The sequence below is a fragment of the Danio rerio genome, chromosome 14 (genome assembly GCF_052040795.2).
Source record: "Danio rerio strain M-AB ecotype USA chromosome 14, GRCz13ab, whole genome shotgun sequence".
NCBI classification, from domain to species: domain Eukaryota; kingdom Metazoa; phylum Chordata; class Actinopteri; order Cypriniformes; family Danionidae; genus Danio; species Danio rerio.
In genome coordinates this window covers 36247208-36263639 of record NC_141034.1, presented here as the reverse complement: position 1 = coordinate 36263639, position 16432 = coordinate 36247208, and the positions used below count along the sequence as shown (strand labels likewise).

At 36.4% G+C, this 16432-nt stretch overlaps 2 long non-coding RNA genes across 11 annotated transcripts in view; one reads left to right on the top strand and one right to left on the bottom strand.

Annotated features, from left to right (window-relative positions):
- si:ch211-69b22.5 overlaps positions 1 to 11468 on the top strand; it is a 60112-nt gene extending 48644 nt beyond the window's left edge. The window contains exons 2-3 of one of the 4 annotated variants that reach the window (XR_015507684.1): positions 7771 to 7961; positions 8059 to 11468. This is a non-coding gene — a long non-coding RNA (si:ch211-69b22.5). Of the gene's footprint in view, positions 1 to 7770; positions 7977 to 8053 lie in introns of those variants that run through there. The other 3 variants (XR_015507685.1, XR_015507683.1, XR_015507686.1) reach the window with 3 other exon arrangements.
- The window catches only part of LOC147833984 (uncharacterized), a 131192-nt gene extending 118429 nt beyond the window's left edge, over positions 1 to 12763 (bottom strand). For 5 of the 7 annotated variants that reach the window (XR_015507692.1, XR_015507691.1, XR_015507690.1 and 2 more), the window contains exons 1-2: positions 11138 to 11195; positions 10071 to 10103 (exon numbers count right to left, since the gene is read on the bottom strand). This is a non-coding gene — a long non-coding RNA (uncharacterized LOC147833984). Of the gene's footprint in view, positions 1 to 7742; positions 7884 to 10070; positions 10104 to 11137; positions 11196 to 12368 lie in introns of those variants that run through there. The other 2 variants (XR_015507688.1, XR_015507689.1) reach the window with 2 other exon arrangements.
- Between the last annotated feature and the right edge of the window lie 3669 nt (positions 12764 to 16432).

Sequence of the window (16432 nt, the reverse complement as noted above, 5' to 3'; positions counted from 1 at the left end):
GTTTCCCTTCTCACACAGAGGAACCATCTGAATAAGAGAGCAGTTTTGATCAGGCCTGCGCCTCTTTCGATTCCCTCCTATCATTAAGTATGATTAGTTTATGACTCAGTATAAACCATTCATGACCACTCTCCTTGAAGAAGTAAAAAGCCGGACTGGAAATGAAAGAAAGTTTTGCCAATTAGATTCTGTCATGAAATACCTAATGAACCGAGCCAGCTTTTGATGCTGCGAGTAAACTTTACCAACAAGATAAACAATACAAGAACTGCGACAAAGTCCTGTGAAACAGATGGAGAAATCAAAACGCTAAATAAACAAGCTGAGAATGCATTCATGGCACACAAAAAAAGATAATGGGCACTCATTGTTTTCAAAGTCCTTTATGCATCTATAATTTCAACTGTCTGTAATTCGAACAACAAACTTTGCGCTAATTAAAACTAGAAAACAAGCAAAGAAAACTTGTATGACATGCATTGTAAAACTTTTCAAAACAATGATACTGCCCTCAATTTAAATATTGAACAATATCTAAAAACGCATAATATTTTAACATGATTACTTATAATATGCCTATTAATCTACTTATATTTATTTGATTTCTTCAAAAGGAAATTGTTTTGCGGTCTTTACAAAAAAAGCGTACCTGTTTTTTCCTCATCATAATGCGATGTTATACATTTAATTTTTTTAACATGACCTCCAAATACTTGACAACAATCAGTATTTTTAAAATAATTAATTTTATGTTATCTCGTAAATATCGACTAAACAGATCCGCGTAGCAATTTTCTTTAGAAATAAATGTTAAAATACTGATGTACACAAAAAGAAAAACAGGACAACATCCCTTTAACAGCACGCAAATTACTTTTTGAAATGTTGAAAATGAAAAATACAGGAAAAATGTTTTTTTTATTTTTTATTTAGCTTAAAATCAAAATAAAAATGTAACAATTTTAAGATATTATTAGATAAATATTTTTAAAACGCGTTAACGGCCTTGTCGGCAGGTTAAACATTTGCATCAATGCAATAAACACACCATCGTTTAACGAAAGACATTTACAAAATAAATTAATTCACTTTCTTTAAATCCATTTATTTAGTTATTTCTGATTTAAAGACGGCATAAATGTTATGCCGTTGACCATAATTCCATAGTTTTGTTTATTTCTGTTTTATTTATCTAAACTGGCATGTGTATCACGCAGTAATGTGCGGTGTGTGTTTTATATTATCATAAACTTTATAATATAATGAAACATGGTACAATGCGGTTTGTGTTTTTGCTTCCTTTATTTTTACCAGATGTAAATCTTTTTTTCCACATTAATGTTTTTAAGTATAATTTAGATATTCAACTAACAAATCAACTGTTAATTATAATAATTTTTATAAAATTGAAAAAAATCTATCATTAAAAATTGGCAGTGTTTAAAGAAATTAACTTAACGGCTAAAAACAACACGAGAGCTAAGTTACTATAAGTTCAATATAATATCACTTGATGCTATTATAATAATATTCAAACTTTTTGTTTAAATTACGACTTAAAAAAATTAAGATTTGAGCAAAAACATTGCTAGACATTAAATGCATTAAAAAAGTCATTTAAAAGAAAAAATACCGCGTTCGTGCTTTATATCACTGAAAATCACAATACTTTTGTTAACATTAAAATAATATTAAATCAAACAAAAAAAGATAACACTTTATGAATATGACTGTTCATCCTCGGCACACCCGTCACACACATAAAACTAAATCATATCAATATATAAAACACAGACATGCACACAACAGCAATTACTTCAACAAGACATTTTCTAATAGTAATCTATACCTTTTTTAAAAGCGAGTCGCTAAAAGTCAAAGGCAAGATATGTTGGCAAAAGCACAGCCTATTCAGCCATCTTAACTCTATTACCATATTTCCTCACAGCAGATGCTATGATTTGTCTGTTAGATTTGTCAAAAACGCATCTCCCATGGTTCACTGTTGTCAAGCACTTTGTGTTTAGCAGGTGACAAGTCAAAGTGTAAACCGGCTGAGGGGAAGATGTTAAAACCCTTGCAGGAAGATGCATGTGGACCACTGACATGCAGGTTTACGGCTATACACTAATGAGACGCACTTCCGAAAAAAATAATAATAAAAAAAAAGTTGAAGCGACACGTAAAAGCAATCAAGGACAATGGCAAATGAGGACAAGTGTTGACGTCAGAGCAAAAAGTAAAAGAGGGCGGGATTTTGGGGAAAACTATGTTTAAGGGCAACAAAAGTGGGTTATATTATTTCTACGTTTTTTCTATGACTCCTAAATTTGCTCACATCCCCTGAGTCAGGCCTGTGATCTGCCTTAGAAGAGAAAAGCAGGTCACATTATACAACCAGGAAGTGGCCTGCCAATGTCCTGCAGCTTGTTTATGGAGACATCTTGTAGTCAGGGTGAGAGGGTCCTGTCAGGGAGCGTCTTCATTAGTGGTCACACATGGTGGGCACAGGCATTCTGTTCATTCACCTCATGCCACTAGAAACTGTGGCCAGGACCCCTAAAGCCACCCGTTCACCTAACACCTCCAAGCCCGCCTGAAGCTGACAGCCTCCCACCAAAGCCACCACATTCGTCTGCGGACACAGCTTTAATTGGGTACGACACGGACAAACTCGAAAAAAATGCAGGCAAACTTGCAGGGTTTACTTACAGGAAAGGAGATTCCTATCTAAAATCTGGCGAAAGTCCTTCATTTTCCATGAAAAAAGCCCTGGGAAAGAATGAAATGCTCACATCTTCTAAAACTTGACATTAAAATTGTGACCGCTCAGAAATCGTAACAATGCATTTGCGGTTATGGATTGCGTGAGTATGAGCTTGAATCTCGACTGAGCGTGGTCCATTTCGTTAAATAACAGAATGCGGAATGCTCACATTTTTCGACATGCTGAGACCGGCCATTCTGATTACCTTTTAATCTGAGGGCTGAATTCCAAATGTGCCCAAGTTTCCTCTGGGGGGAGCAGCAGGAGGCGCTGTAAAGCAGTTAGCCTTTTGATAATGAAGTGCCAGCAAAAACAAACATGGCTGATGAGGGGGGAAGGGTTAGCACTACCTTACAGTTGCTCGGCACGTTAATGCAAGATTAACATTGAATGAGCATTGGGAGGCCACGCCACTGATATCAAATAGATATGAATCCTGCCCACAAGGCTCGACAACAAAGAAGAGTTAGCTATGACCTCTGCTCACTCCGCAAAGTCATAAGCGTGGCTTCATTACGCACAATGCAGAGGAAAGGCGCCATTACTGGTAGTGTGAAGCACAATGCAAAGTGCCACATCAAGGTGTTCAGTTGAGGTGTGAAAGCACATTCATCAGAAAAAGGTTGTTTTGGGTTATTATCACTTTCCCTCATTGTCAACATGGTGGCCTAAATAGAGCATTCACTGCAGAGAGAGTTTGGGGAGGTTTCTGTCATGGTCGTATTAGTTTTTGCATTTACGTAGTCCATGTTATTTTGGAAATTTTCAGGGGAAAACATCGCGACTGTGGGTCTCGTGTGTAATATCGCATGCTGTTTCAGGTCACTTCCGACTCACTTTTACTTCATTATTTGTGTGGGAGATGTTTGATATTTGTCGTCTTAGAGTTAAATGGTAAGAAATCAGATTTTAATACTTTTGCTTGTTTATTCTGTAATAAACCTTGCAATGAGACTATATAACATGCGCAATGATTTTCAGATTACGTCAATTATATGTCTGATATTACCTTCACGAGAACATTTAAATCACAACGCTGAAGAAAATGTGTGCTCTTAAAAGCTATTTAACAGCAATTAATAATCAATTTTTTAATCTATGCAAAACGGACAGCTTTGTGTAGTAGTTTTCCCTCATTCTTTATATCTGAATTGTATCTCTTCTATTTTTATGATAATTAAGAACTCAGTTTATATGTTGATGTGAAACTGTGCTTCATGTGAACATGTAATGAGCTGGTTTTTATTGGTATTTTGAACTTTATCTTACCTATACTTATACGGCTGGGATTTATGCGGCTGAAATAAGTATTAAAAACGGCATCCGTCTTATGCAATTTCCTACTAAAATGAACAAGAACCGTCAGACGGAAAAAACACAAACAAGTGTTCTGGTAATGTCGGAAAGCTCTCCGTATTAAAATTATAAACTAAATTGCATCATAGTTAAAAATCAGGTAATTACGCAGCTGTTTGTTAAAGCAATTATGCAAAAATGCATGAAGCTCATCTAGTTTATTTGCAGAACCTCTTTACCTGTTGGCTGCATTAATCGTACAATTTTATAAGATTCAGTTTAATCATATTTCATGTCTTGCAAAATAAAGCAAACAGTATAGAGTTAGCTAGGTTTATAGTTTTGTGCAGCCATACTAGCCACTTAAACAATATTTTACACATTAATGAATAATTATCTTAGCATTGGAGTGGGTTGGCCTGTGTTATTGTTTAACTGACATTAGATCACAGGTTTTTCCCATTGAACAATAATATCTAAATCGAAAAGAGGTGATTTAATGGTACTAAAATCTAAATTTAAGCCTAAACCAGTCCTTTTGCAGGGAGTTAAGGACCTTAATGTATTATAAAAATTTAATCCACGTGAGAGTTACGGGCCTACCAAATATCAGGCGAAGTAAATCGTACTCTTGGACCACAGTCTTGTGTCTGCCCTGCTGAGGCAAGCAATATTTCTGACTTCAGCGGAGACCAAAAACCAAATTGAAATGTCTGCTGGGTTTGATACACTAAAGCGGGAAAAGGCACAGGAAAACCAAAATTGCCAAAGAAGCCTCTCCTTTCCATTCGGCACTGGTCTGCTCTATAAAGACATCTGCTGATGACACACTTTGGGGAGGCCTGCTCAAGTAGAGACTGGTGGAGAATTGCTATAACGAGATTGAACCACATGACTGCTTGCCGAAGAAGCCTGAAGCAGGCTCCCACACAACCTGCTGCCAAGCAGGGTGCCACACAGCACAACAACCACCACAAAAATGCCCTTGCACTATACTTCAAAACACGGGCTGGTCGGTCAGAGTGGCAGATACCATTATAAAATGAAAACCAGCTGACATGTTATTTCTGTTCCCACTCAACAGGCAAACACTTTTCTGACATGGACTGCATTTCTTCCTGAATAAAACAGGACAGATGACTTGATCTGTTTTCTAAACCTTTAGGACAAAAGGACAGGGCATGAAGAACACATTAATGTACCTAGAAGTAGGTAAAGTTCAGTTGCACTCATTGTGGAATGAGGTTCTCAATTCAACTAAAAAATGTAGGCATGCAACCAAAGTGTATTATAAAACATGTAGCGTAACAAAGGTCAAAGGATTGTTGCCATGTTGCTGCAAATTAGAAAACAAATAAGCTACTTGGCTCCAGTCACCTGTAATTTCTCATTCCAAATTCTGTCAATTTCAATGAACATGTATACAGTGACATCTGAGATTGCAAGTATATGTACAGAGCTATAATCGTCATTATGTGTCTATAGGCTAATACAATTAACTCATCTGCTGAGCTAAACAAAACAAAAGTCAAAATTATTAGCTGATTTGTTTTTCTTTTTCATGTATTCTTTTGAACAGTATTTCCTATAGTGTTTTTTTTCTGGAGAAAGTCTTATTTGTTTTATTTCGGCTATAATAAAAGCAGACTTTTTTAAAAACCATTTTAAGGACTATGTTATTTTTTTCGATTGGCTACAGAACAAACCATTGTTATACAATGATTTGCCTAATTACTCTAACGTCCCTAATTAGCCTAGTTAAGCCCTTAAATTGCACTTTAAGCTGAGTACTACTATCTTGAAAAATATCTAGTACAATATTATGTACTGTCATCATGGCAAAGATAATAGAAATCAGTTATTAAAACTATTATGTCTTAGACGTGTAAAAAAAAAAATCTTTCCTGCGTTAAAAAGAAACTGAGGGATAAATATACAGGGGAGCTAATACTTCAGCTGTGCTATTACCTCTGACTTCAACTAGTGTGTGTGTGTGTGTGTGTGTGTGTGTGTGTGTGTGTGTGTGTGTGTGTGTGTGTGTGTGTGTGTGTGTGTGTGTGTGTGTGTGTGTGTGTGCGCATATACAGTGCTCAGCATATAAGTACAGCCCTCACAAATCTCTCTTTTAAATTCTTCTTTTTAATAGGAAGCTATACATTATATTTGTGCATTTACATTAGATTAGTCAGTACTGAAGCCAAATCTGGAGCTTATCTAACAAAAAAAACTTGTGATACGGGTCCAAAAACTTGTACACCCAAATCCTTACATTATAGAAAAACATTAAATACAAAATTTTAAATGGAAAAACCAAGAGAAGCAAAACAAATGGAAAAATTTAGTTGAAATTATTTTGCTTAAATTTAATTGTCTTATCTTTCAATTTCTAAATATGTTTTGTGACTAAAATATATTTTTAATAAATATATGTTAAATAAATCACTGTTTAAAAAATTCACTGTAAAATTTATAAAAATAATCATTTTCAAAATGTGTTGTACTTCATTTTGCTGAGGACTGTATATATATGTATACATATACATATGTGTGTGTGTGTGTGTGTGTGTGTGTGTGTGTGTGTGTGTGTGTGTGTGTGTGTGTGTGTGTGCGCACCACATACTCTCTCTTGAAATCTGACATCCCAAAACATTGTAGCAATCCCGATGCCATCAACTTAGGTTTTGTGGGAATTGCTTTTGAAGCTTTAATCTGGAAAAAAGGTAAGGGCTACTTGTCTGACACTTTTTGGCATGGTGCGGGGCTGTCACAGGTGTAATTTCTCAGACCAACCATTACATTGAAAGCTGTCATATAGTAGATACAAAACCTAATTTTAATTTAGCTAGCAAAAGTCACTAAAGTACATTAAAGTTGCATTTAATTATTTTAAAATAAATTTCACAAATAGGACACCATATACATATTTTGCAACTGTAAGACTGAAAGCAGCACTATTTCATGGAAAACCAAAGATGCTAGATAGAAATCAGAATGACAAAGAATCTTGGGAAAACCGCACTTGATGTCTGACAACAAAAAAGCTGAAGCAGGCAGTGCTGCAGACAATGTCAAACTATTTGCATCACCATGAGTGAACGCTGACTTGCGGCACCTTTGATTCAGATAACATCACTACAGAATAAGGCTGAAGCGATAGATAACTGCATAACAGGTTTATGGTTCCCCTGACAGGCACACATGAGGTTCCAGCGAAAGAAGGATACATTAAAAGGTGTGCATGTGCAAGTGTGTGAGTGAAGGAGAGAGAGAGCTTAATTGTTACGTTTTGAGCATCCTTCTCTCACTGTCTGCCCTAATTAATTTCAAAATAAAGGGGAAAATGTGCTCCAGCAATAGTGGGGTTAAAATGTTCTTTCGGCGCATTTTCCAGATCAAGTGAACAATACTTTGGCTTTGAAATTTTAAAACCCCTCTGTCTTGGTAATGACTGAACTGGATAATTAACTATCATGGCAAATCAGCAAGCAGTCAATCAAAGCAGCAGTTTTTTCATTCTTTTAACTGAGGTCAGGGGGGCAAGTACAAAGGCACTGTGAACATTTCATGAGCTCCTGAGGAGCGATATCAGTTGAAAATGCATGTTACCTTCAGACAGTGTTTGGTAAATGTGCCCCATGTGTGATTCTCTTAAGTGTGGCCTCAACTGCTGACCTCTCACCTCTGCTCTCTGTCTTTCTGCACTCTAGGTCAGAGTCGTCGCACAAACACAGATGAAGCGCATCACCTTTCGCCAGCATGGCACAGGTAAGCCTGGCCCCGACCGAGCTGCTGGACCAGGGGTCAGGCTTGTGGCCCAGCATGCAACTGGTCTCGGTCACATCAGGTCCTTACACTCCAGAGATGAGCCTGCAGACGGACGTTGTCTAAGACCTTTGATGTGGGGCTGCGAGAGGTTCTGTTACTGTGCCTTTAATTAGGTCCAGCAGCTTTCCCTTCCTGGACCACAACTTCACTATCTGCCTAATCTCTTGCAGGTGGCTATGACAAACAGACCAAAATCAGCCATCACTCTCAGGTGTGCGATGTCCAGGGAGGAGCCATCGCCACATCAAGCTTTCCTCTGTTTGGCACAAACAAGTCTGATGCACAGAGGCTGAGCTAACACAGCCCAGTTGCAGTGAGACATGGTTAAGATTCACAGTTCCATCACTACGACCAGCATGTTCCCAGCTTACAGCCAAGCGGGTGTGAAATTATGCTAATATATGCTTCCAGTCTATCATCTTTTGGCAAATTTGATGGCCCAATTTCTTAAACATTATCCTATAAAGACATATTAGTAGGTTTGAGACTGGTAATATGTTGGGACGAACTTTCACAAGGCAATAGGGCATGCTATTCTGACTATTCGCACTTTGTTTCAGGATTAGTAAAAGTTAAGCTCATTCAGCTGTATTTGTGGTATAATGTTGATGACCATAAAATTGTCTCAGAATTGTGACAAAAATTTGGGTTAAATTGAAGCAATCAGGACAAACTGAGAAGAATGAGGCCCTGACTGTCCAACGTTCAACAGTGTACTGTTGTCACAAAACATGGACATCATGTTAACTATTTTACAAAAACTGCTTAGCAATGATTCCAGTGTTAAGTTATATCCGATTGGATGACTTTATTGCCATGACAACATAATGCTTACACAGCTGTAAAATGATTTAAATAGCATTACAGCTCAAACAAGTTTTAACCTAAGATTTCTACTATGGCCTTTTATAATATTATAATCTTTCCTAGCGTTTCTGATTTTAAATCCTCCAAAAATTGGCTCTTTTCACATCTATTGTAAGCGCCTCAACATAACCCCCTTTTTCAGAAATAGAAGGACGACTTTAACATTATGCAACAACTTGAGAATCTTATGTAAAAAAAAAAGTTGTGCACACAGCAAAAATTCATCTAACATCCACCTGCATTTGTCACACCCAAGCATTTTTGCACTGAACTTGACTAAAGATGAAATATGGGAGGCTGGTTAGGCATACTAATGCCATGGATTCATTAAATTAATAGGGTCTTATTCCCCTTACCACGGGTTCACAGATGCCCTTTGAGTTTGCCGGGGCTAGAGGGTGCGCAGCTCTTTGAAAGCCCTTACCGGCATATCGAGCGCATTTTAATACAGTCCTTTTGAGGCTCCTGGTAGGATGCAGAGTAACTCCTCGCCTTTAAGTTTCCGCACCTCTCCATGTGATCTCGTCAGATAGCCACGGCGGTGTCAGATCAGGCCCAGGCTGCACATACACTAGGGGGATGGGGAGGGCCATGCAAGGCAAATTAGACCAGCGGTGTTCGTTTTCTAAGTAGAGGCCATTCTTTCCCAAAGACGTGAGTCCTTGAGAAGCAGGCGCTCAGGAGTGCTTTGATGTGGAAAGGTGCCCAGTTTAAGGCTCTAAAACAGGAGGCTTTGGGAGAGATTCAGTAGGATTCCCTTCGGTGATCAGCAGGGGAGGCTGCCCTCTCGTTGGTCAACTGTGCATACTGTACAGATTTAATTACGCCGAGAATGAAGTGCGTGGTCCAAAGAAATCCTTGATGCTGCCCGTTACCACTGTCGTACCACATTCAAAACAATCAAGCCACAATAGGAGCCAAGCTTCATGATCACAGCCCGAAAAAAAAATCAAAGAGGCTTCAGAAAACAACAACAAAAGGAAATGCTATGAATGTTCAGGGAAAACAATATTGTTTTCCACAGCAGTTGTGCCTTTGCTAATCTTTCCATTTTTTTGAATGCACAGAAGGACAAAAAGAAAAGGATTTCAATGACAGAACGACTCAGCTTGTTTCAGTCTATGAGCTTCAAAAATATGTTTAATTAACAGACACAGCATATAGGGATATGTCATATTTATGGCTTTACCCTACAATAATAGATGCTTTAACAAGACATAAGATTTTGAAAGACACTCCAAAGACATACACAAGTGCAAGTCATTCACAGAAAAGGACAGAGGGATACTTCAGTCAAAAATAAAAATGTACTCACCCTCAAGTGATTCCACATATTACTTTTTCTTTCCTGTTAAACACAAAAGATGATATTTTGAATGTTAATGTACAGTTTTACCAGTATTCCTCAAAATCTATCTATATACAAGTAAGTTTGGAACCAAATGTAAAGGTTGGGAGCATTTTTCCTTTTTGGGTGAATTACCCCTTTTAAAAAAAGCGCTCTTCCTGCAACAGCTGGGTTCAATAAACATATTTCAGATAATGCAAATTAAATCAAACAACCAATACTACTGTAGCCTACTTGTTAACATACATCATGCTGTCACTGCAAATGGCGTCATGTATTTGTTTACAGACCAGCTAGCGTTTTTTGTTGTTTTTTTATTTGAAGGGTTGACTTTTGAAGCAGTGGTGTTTGCAGTTGCATAGAGACTGTGGCTTGGATAGAAACCAGGCACAAATCCCACCGACCCCAGCGTTTTTAAAGGCCTTTTTTCCCTTTGGTCTTTGCACAGTGGTGTGGCAACTATGGATCACAGGTGGGAGTCTGCCTCTACCAAATAAGCTTGCTCACTAAGGACGGGATTTGGCGCTGTTATTTTTCTATTAGGGCTGAATAATGCTAAGCCTTTAGAGGCCATCTTTCTGTTGCTATGGTAGCCCATATTTCCAGCAGGGTTGCGACCCTCAGTGCAAAGCCAAATATCTTAGACCCTGCGAGGATCACAAATGTGGACTTACAGTTATGGAAAACAGTTTAGATATGACCGAACATTTTAAGACTGAGTGACAAGTTTATTGGGCTCCTTTTTCTTCCCTTCTTTCTTTTTTAATTCATGTCAGTCGCGAATTCAAAAATCACTTGTCACATCTCCAAGTGCACGTCTCCACGCCCATCTGTTGGTTCATACACCAGTTGGATTTGAAATTTCTTTCACATTAGCCAAAATGTTAACAGTGTTTTTGAGAGAAAAAAATCCCGCTAATTTACAGATATTTACAGATGAGGCGCGTACTGTCCTAATATGAGCAGAAGCCACATTTTAACCAAATAAATCTACTGGTAATAAAAACAGATAACAAAAATCTTCAAAGACTTGCCTTGTATGTTTGGGGGAGACGTGAACTAAACAGTCTTGCTTGCGTTACAACAGGAAATGACCGACAATGATTTCAAAATAATATAAGCCTGTTTCAGCGCCAGTAATCAGTGTTCACTTTATTCATTTCATTTTATTTGATTAGAAGTCGAGATAACTGCAAGTCTAAAAGACAACAAACGTTTTTGGAAAGCAAATTATATATGTATTTTCAGATAGATAAAAATGGAAAACAATATATAAGTAGAGTACAATAACATAAGGGAAATAAATGTGACCTGTGGATTGTCCTGTTTTGTAAAATTTAATAAACGTTCTTGCAAAGTAGCAGACTTTTTTGTGTAAAATGTATTCATTCACTCAACCATATTAGCTTACTTTAAGCTAATATAAATTAGCTAGAATAGGGTTAACAACTGACAAATATTAAGTCTGATTCGGATGGTGCACTGTAGTTTAACTTAAATTAACTTGATCTCAAATCAAATTCCAAATACAAGAAAAATTCCTAAATTTGTTTTATTACAAACACACTTCTCGATTGAGGAGGATGATGGTGCTTAGTTATTTTAAAAACAATGATTTCACAATTTGTAATTTCTAGTTGTTGGTGTTAAGTCACCTTTACTCTCCATCATAGTATTTGAAGGCTTGTTTTTTCACAAAATTATAAACTTAATTTTTAAAGCAGTCTTTAATTTTTGTGTAGCTCTAATCTTGTTATTTCGTTTTGTGCTTTGTGTTGATCTGTAAAGCTACTGCATTTTGCTTACCTATACTTTTTCCTTAACAAACGTGTTTGTTTACTTCCCGCTAAAACAAAATATCAAGTTCTAAAAAGAAAACAGAAAAGAAAAATCAATCACAGAGTTTGATGTTGAGACTGACAGCACTGAGCTCGCATCGCTCAACAGGATATAAATGTTGAAGGAGCAGAAATATTTTTGGGGAGGCTATCAGATTGCGCCATGGAAAAAGTTAGCAGAGAGAGTACTTGATAGAACCTGTTGAACTTGACTCCGGGGGAACTAAAGGCTAAGCTATTTCCAAAAAAACAAAAACATTAGTGCAGCTTGGAACATTACCTCGTCAAGTCCTTTAACTTTAGATTGGAGATTCACAGTTTTAAAAGATCAAATGCTCGCATTTCTTACTAAGCATGCCGAGGTGTCCTGCTGTTAAAGGGGCATTTTGAGCTACCGCCTTACTAGGATGCTCAGATTTTGCTTTACCTTAATCTCCTTTTCCTCACTATGTCCTTATACCGATTTCGAGATGCAGGACTGGCGCTTGATCTACCTGTATTACATTATTCCTATTCGAGTCTTCGCCAGGTGACACTGATGTGGTGTGTCGCCTACTGTTCTTGGAGTATATTTCAAACAGTGTGCATAAATGCGACAGAATATCGCGCCTGTTCTGCCACAGTGCGCTTAGGTGTTTTAAAGTCGCAGTTTGCCATACTCGGGTCTGGTTGACAAAAATGACATACAAGCTTTAAGAGTTTCCGTTGTCAATGTAGCGCGTAAAAGTTCTCTGGGAGTGTGATTTCACCCGCTTTGATGTACAGGCCCCCAGAGAGCAGGTTTCAGCATTCTGCTCCACCTAACTCTTCCCTGCCTAGTGAGAAAACCCCAGTCCTCTGACTGCTAATGAACCCCTTTTGTGACATCTTATTTCCCTGCTCGGCAGTTTTATATTATTATTATTATTATTTTAGAATTATTTTCATGTTGCGCTGTGTTAAAACAATAGTCGTTCTCCACGAGACATAAAACACATGAATAAGTGCTTCATAGAAATGGGTTTGGTTAATTTTTTTTATTATTGCTACTTCGCAGAAGCGCAAAAGATCTGCCTTTGTGAATATAGAACATGATTATTCGTGCTAATTTAGGTGAAAAAAAAGATTGTGTGAATAAATAACCTTTATTTAAAGCATGCTTTCAGGTAGGCTGCTGTTACGTTGTAATGAGAGTTAAATAAAGTTCAAATATGCATCTCAAATATATGAAAACCCTATGAAAAATAATATATATGACATCTTTTTTATTATTGTATCAACAAGAAGCGAGTCTTGTGCTCCCCCACAGCGCAGCTCGCCTCACCTGTGCCACCTGCTCGCGTCATGCAGCGACACCTGCATTAGGGAGGACATTTCACTTTTTATGTATCTGAATATACATGACAGAAACACGATAATGAGCAGAATTTATAGTAAGAGGGTAGGAAATTTGTTTATTTGACAACTCAGTATAGCAGATATGTGAAAAGCGTGATGTCAATATGCTTAGACAAGCAAATAAAGAGTTATGCTGTTTTGATTTTATAATGCATCAAATAATGAAAATAAGCTGTATTTATATTTTTATTCTTTATTTGTATGAGTTGTTGCTTTCATGTTTTATCATTAATAGTTCTGAACAAATGTAAGCTGGTGTCTGTTAAACAGAAGAATTTGCTAATTATATTTTATCTTATTAGTTTTTATTGCAATCCTTAATTAATTAATCATTGTAATGTGCTTGAACCAAGGATTTCGAAAGTAAATTATACATCACATCTAACGGAGTGTCGTGGGTAGTCTTTTACAGTGTTATTATTATTATTATTATTATTATTATTATTATTATTATTATTATTATTAAATAAAATCATGCAGATTATTTTAATTTAGTTATTTCGTTTTAATTTAATCATGTTTTGTGTGCATACTTATACAATTGCTTTATACTTTCTTAAAAACAAACAAAAAACAACAACTAGCGTTTTATGGCATTTGTTGGTCATCTGTTTTGCAGAAGTGTTACTTTTGAAAGTGTGAAAAGATCAATAAAGAGTCTAACATGGTCCTTTGTCAAAATATTGTTATACTTTTTAACTCCCACAGGAACAAGCAATCAAATAAAACAAATAATTTTCATGGAGAGAGAAAAAAATCATGGAGTATATTTTAGGGGGGGGGATGCTATGAATAATAATAATAAATCAGATCTGCATACTTATCAAAGGCTTTATTTCATTTAAAGCAACTTTTTCAGTGATACAATGTTGTAATTTCCTGATATGCGCAATATCAAACAAATCAATTTAATTGTAAAATGTTTCAAATTGCTATAAATACTCGGTAAAGACAAAGTTACGGTGATTTATTTATATGGGAAACCTTCATTTTCTTTAAAATAATAATGTTTTATTAATAATAATAATAATCAATAAATAAACGCAATACTTTTGCTTTCTACAAATTTATTTAGTTTCCCAAATATCAGTTTCTTGTCCTTAAATCACTCCTCAAACCACCCAATAGTTAGAAGTGAAGTTGATCAGGTCAGAGGACCCATTAAATGACACTGCTTAAAAGAAAAAAAAAGTCTTCTGTCAACGTATAATTGACCGTTTCGATTTAATAAGATGCTTCAATTCGCGAGGAGATAAAAGGCAAGGCCCTCTTTTACACCATGTCAACACAGCCCTATGCATTGTGTAAATTACTTGGATTATCTTGCCTTTGTAAGCAGAACAGTGGACCCTCAAAATGCACACAAGACTTAATTCAAGTCTTCTCTCCAGCCACTCGAGCTTAACTTCTACCTCTAAATTTAAGGACATGTCACCCCCATTCATTATTCAGACAACGTCGAATTATCCAGAAGAAGAAAAAACTTTTTACTTGATTATTTGTTGGCACGTTATATGATTGCCAGCTAAAGGAAAAATTTGACTTTATTTGTCAGTCTTGGCTACGTCCAGAGCATCACTTTCTGCGTATCATTTAAGATTATTTCATACAATTTTTATTTATAATTTGTATTCACCCTGGTGGCATTGTTACTTAGCTACCGAAAAGCACAGTAAAGTTGTTTACGCTGAGAGCACACTGACAACTGACAAATATTTACTGTGCGAATTGAACAGCTCAAAAGTTTCACGTTGTTTATTTAAATTTCCCTCGGGCTCCAGCAGCCTAAATCCGGGTATGATGGCAAATCTCTTCTGATAATCAAATACATCTTCATTGGTTTGTCAAACTCTGTCTTGCTGAGTTAGTTCACCGTGTTAGTCTGAAATCAATCGTCATTCTAGGAATAATTTCGATAAGACTACTTGTCTGGAGCAAAAACACAATAACAAGACACAATAACAGCAATAATAATAATAAATGCCACAAATCCCAAACACTGACAAAGATTTGGAGTTTTAATTTAGAGGTCAGGGTTAAGAAAGCGAGTTAGGGAAAGTTTGATCAATGTCCAAAACATTAAAATGCGCCAAAGATTAATTTATACGAGTTATTTTTAATTTAGAGACCTAAAACATGTCAGCCATGAACAAGCTAAGAAGTCACAAATATATATAACGGATGAATGGACACCGCAAGCATCTCCAAACACCTGTGCCCTTGAAATTAATTAATTAATTTAATTATTTATTTATTTATTTTGGTTTTTATTATTATTATTATTATTATTATTATTATTATTTGCATTTATGGTTTCATGAAAACCATTAACATCACGAGAAACTTTCTATTCCATAAAATGTTCTTTAGCTTTTTTTGCACTGAAAATCACTAAGAAAACCCTGTCTTTGATTACCTGTTCGTTAAAAGTAGTTGTGTCCTTGCAAAAATAAAATAATTTTTTTTTGCACCTTTTTTAATATAAGAGGTTATTGGGTGCGTTCCTGTCAATTAATGTTACGTGTAGTCTAAATACTTTTCAAAACCTGGCAAAATAAAATTAAATGGAGAGAATCCGCATGTTAAGTTCATTCCTTCCTTCTTTGCAATTCATTCTCGTTCATTCTCGCCAATGATTCGAAAAGTAAAAGTAAATTAATGAGAATCTAGTCCGCAGGTGTTGTCCCTGAAATAGACAGGGTACTGAACACAAATTGAGGGGACGTGCATGGATCTGTCAGGGTCCGCCATAAACACTCGACTGAAGTCCAAGAAGGTCCGCTAATTAGTAGCCTGTCTCTCTGGAGGATTTACACGTTCCTTGTTGCCAAATGTCTGTGTTGTATGTGTAGTTGTGGGCCTGCATCGATGAAAACTTGAAATGGGCACAAAAAGACTGAATGCAGGAATATGCCTACATTACAACCCACAGAAATTATTAACGTAGTCTAAATCTAGGAAAGCACGTTACTGTCCAATATTTGTCACTCGTGTACACAAACATTCTGAATATCTGGACCGCTTCGTGGAAAAATGGAGTTTGCATATGATGAAATATTGTGAAGGTGAATGAGTAAAAAAAAATTAAAACGTGAATCGGCAATAAACTATTAG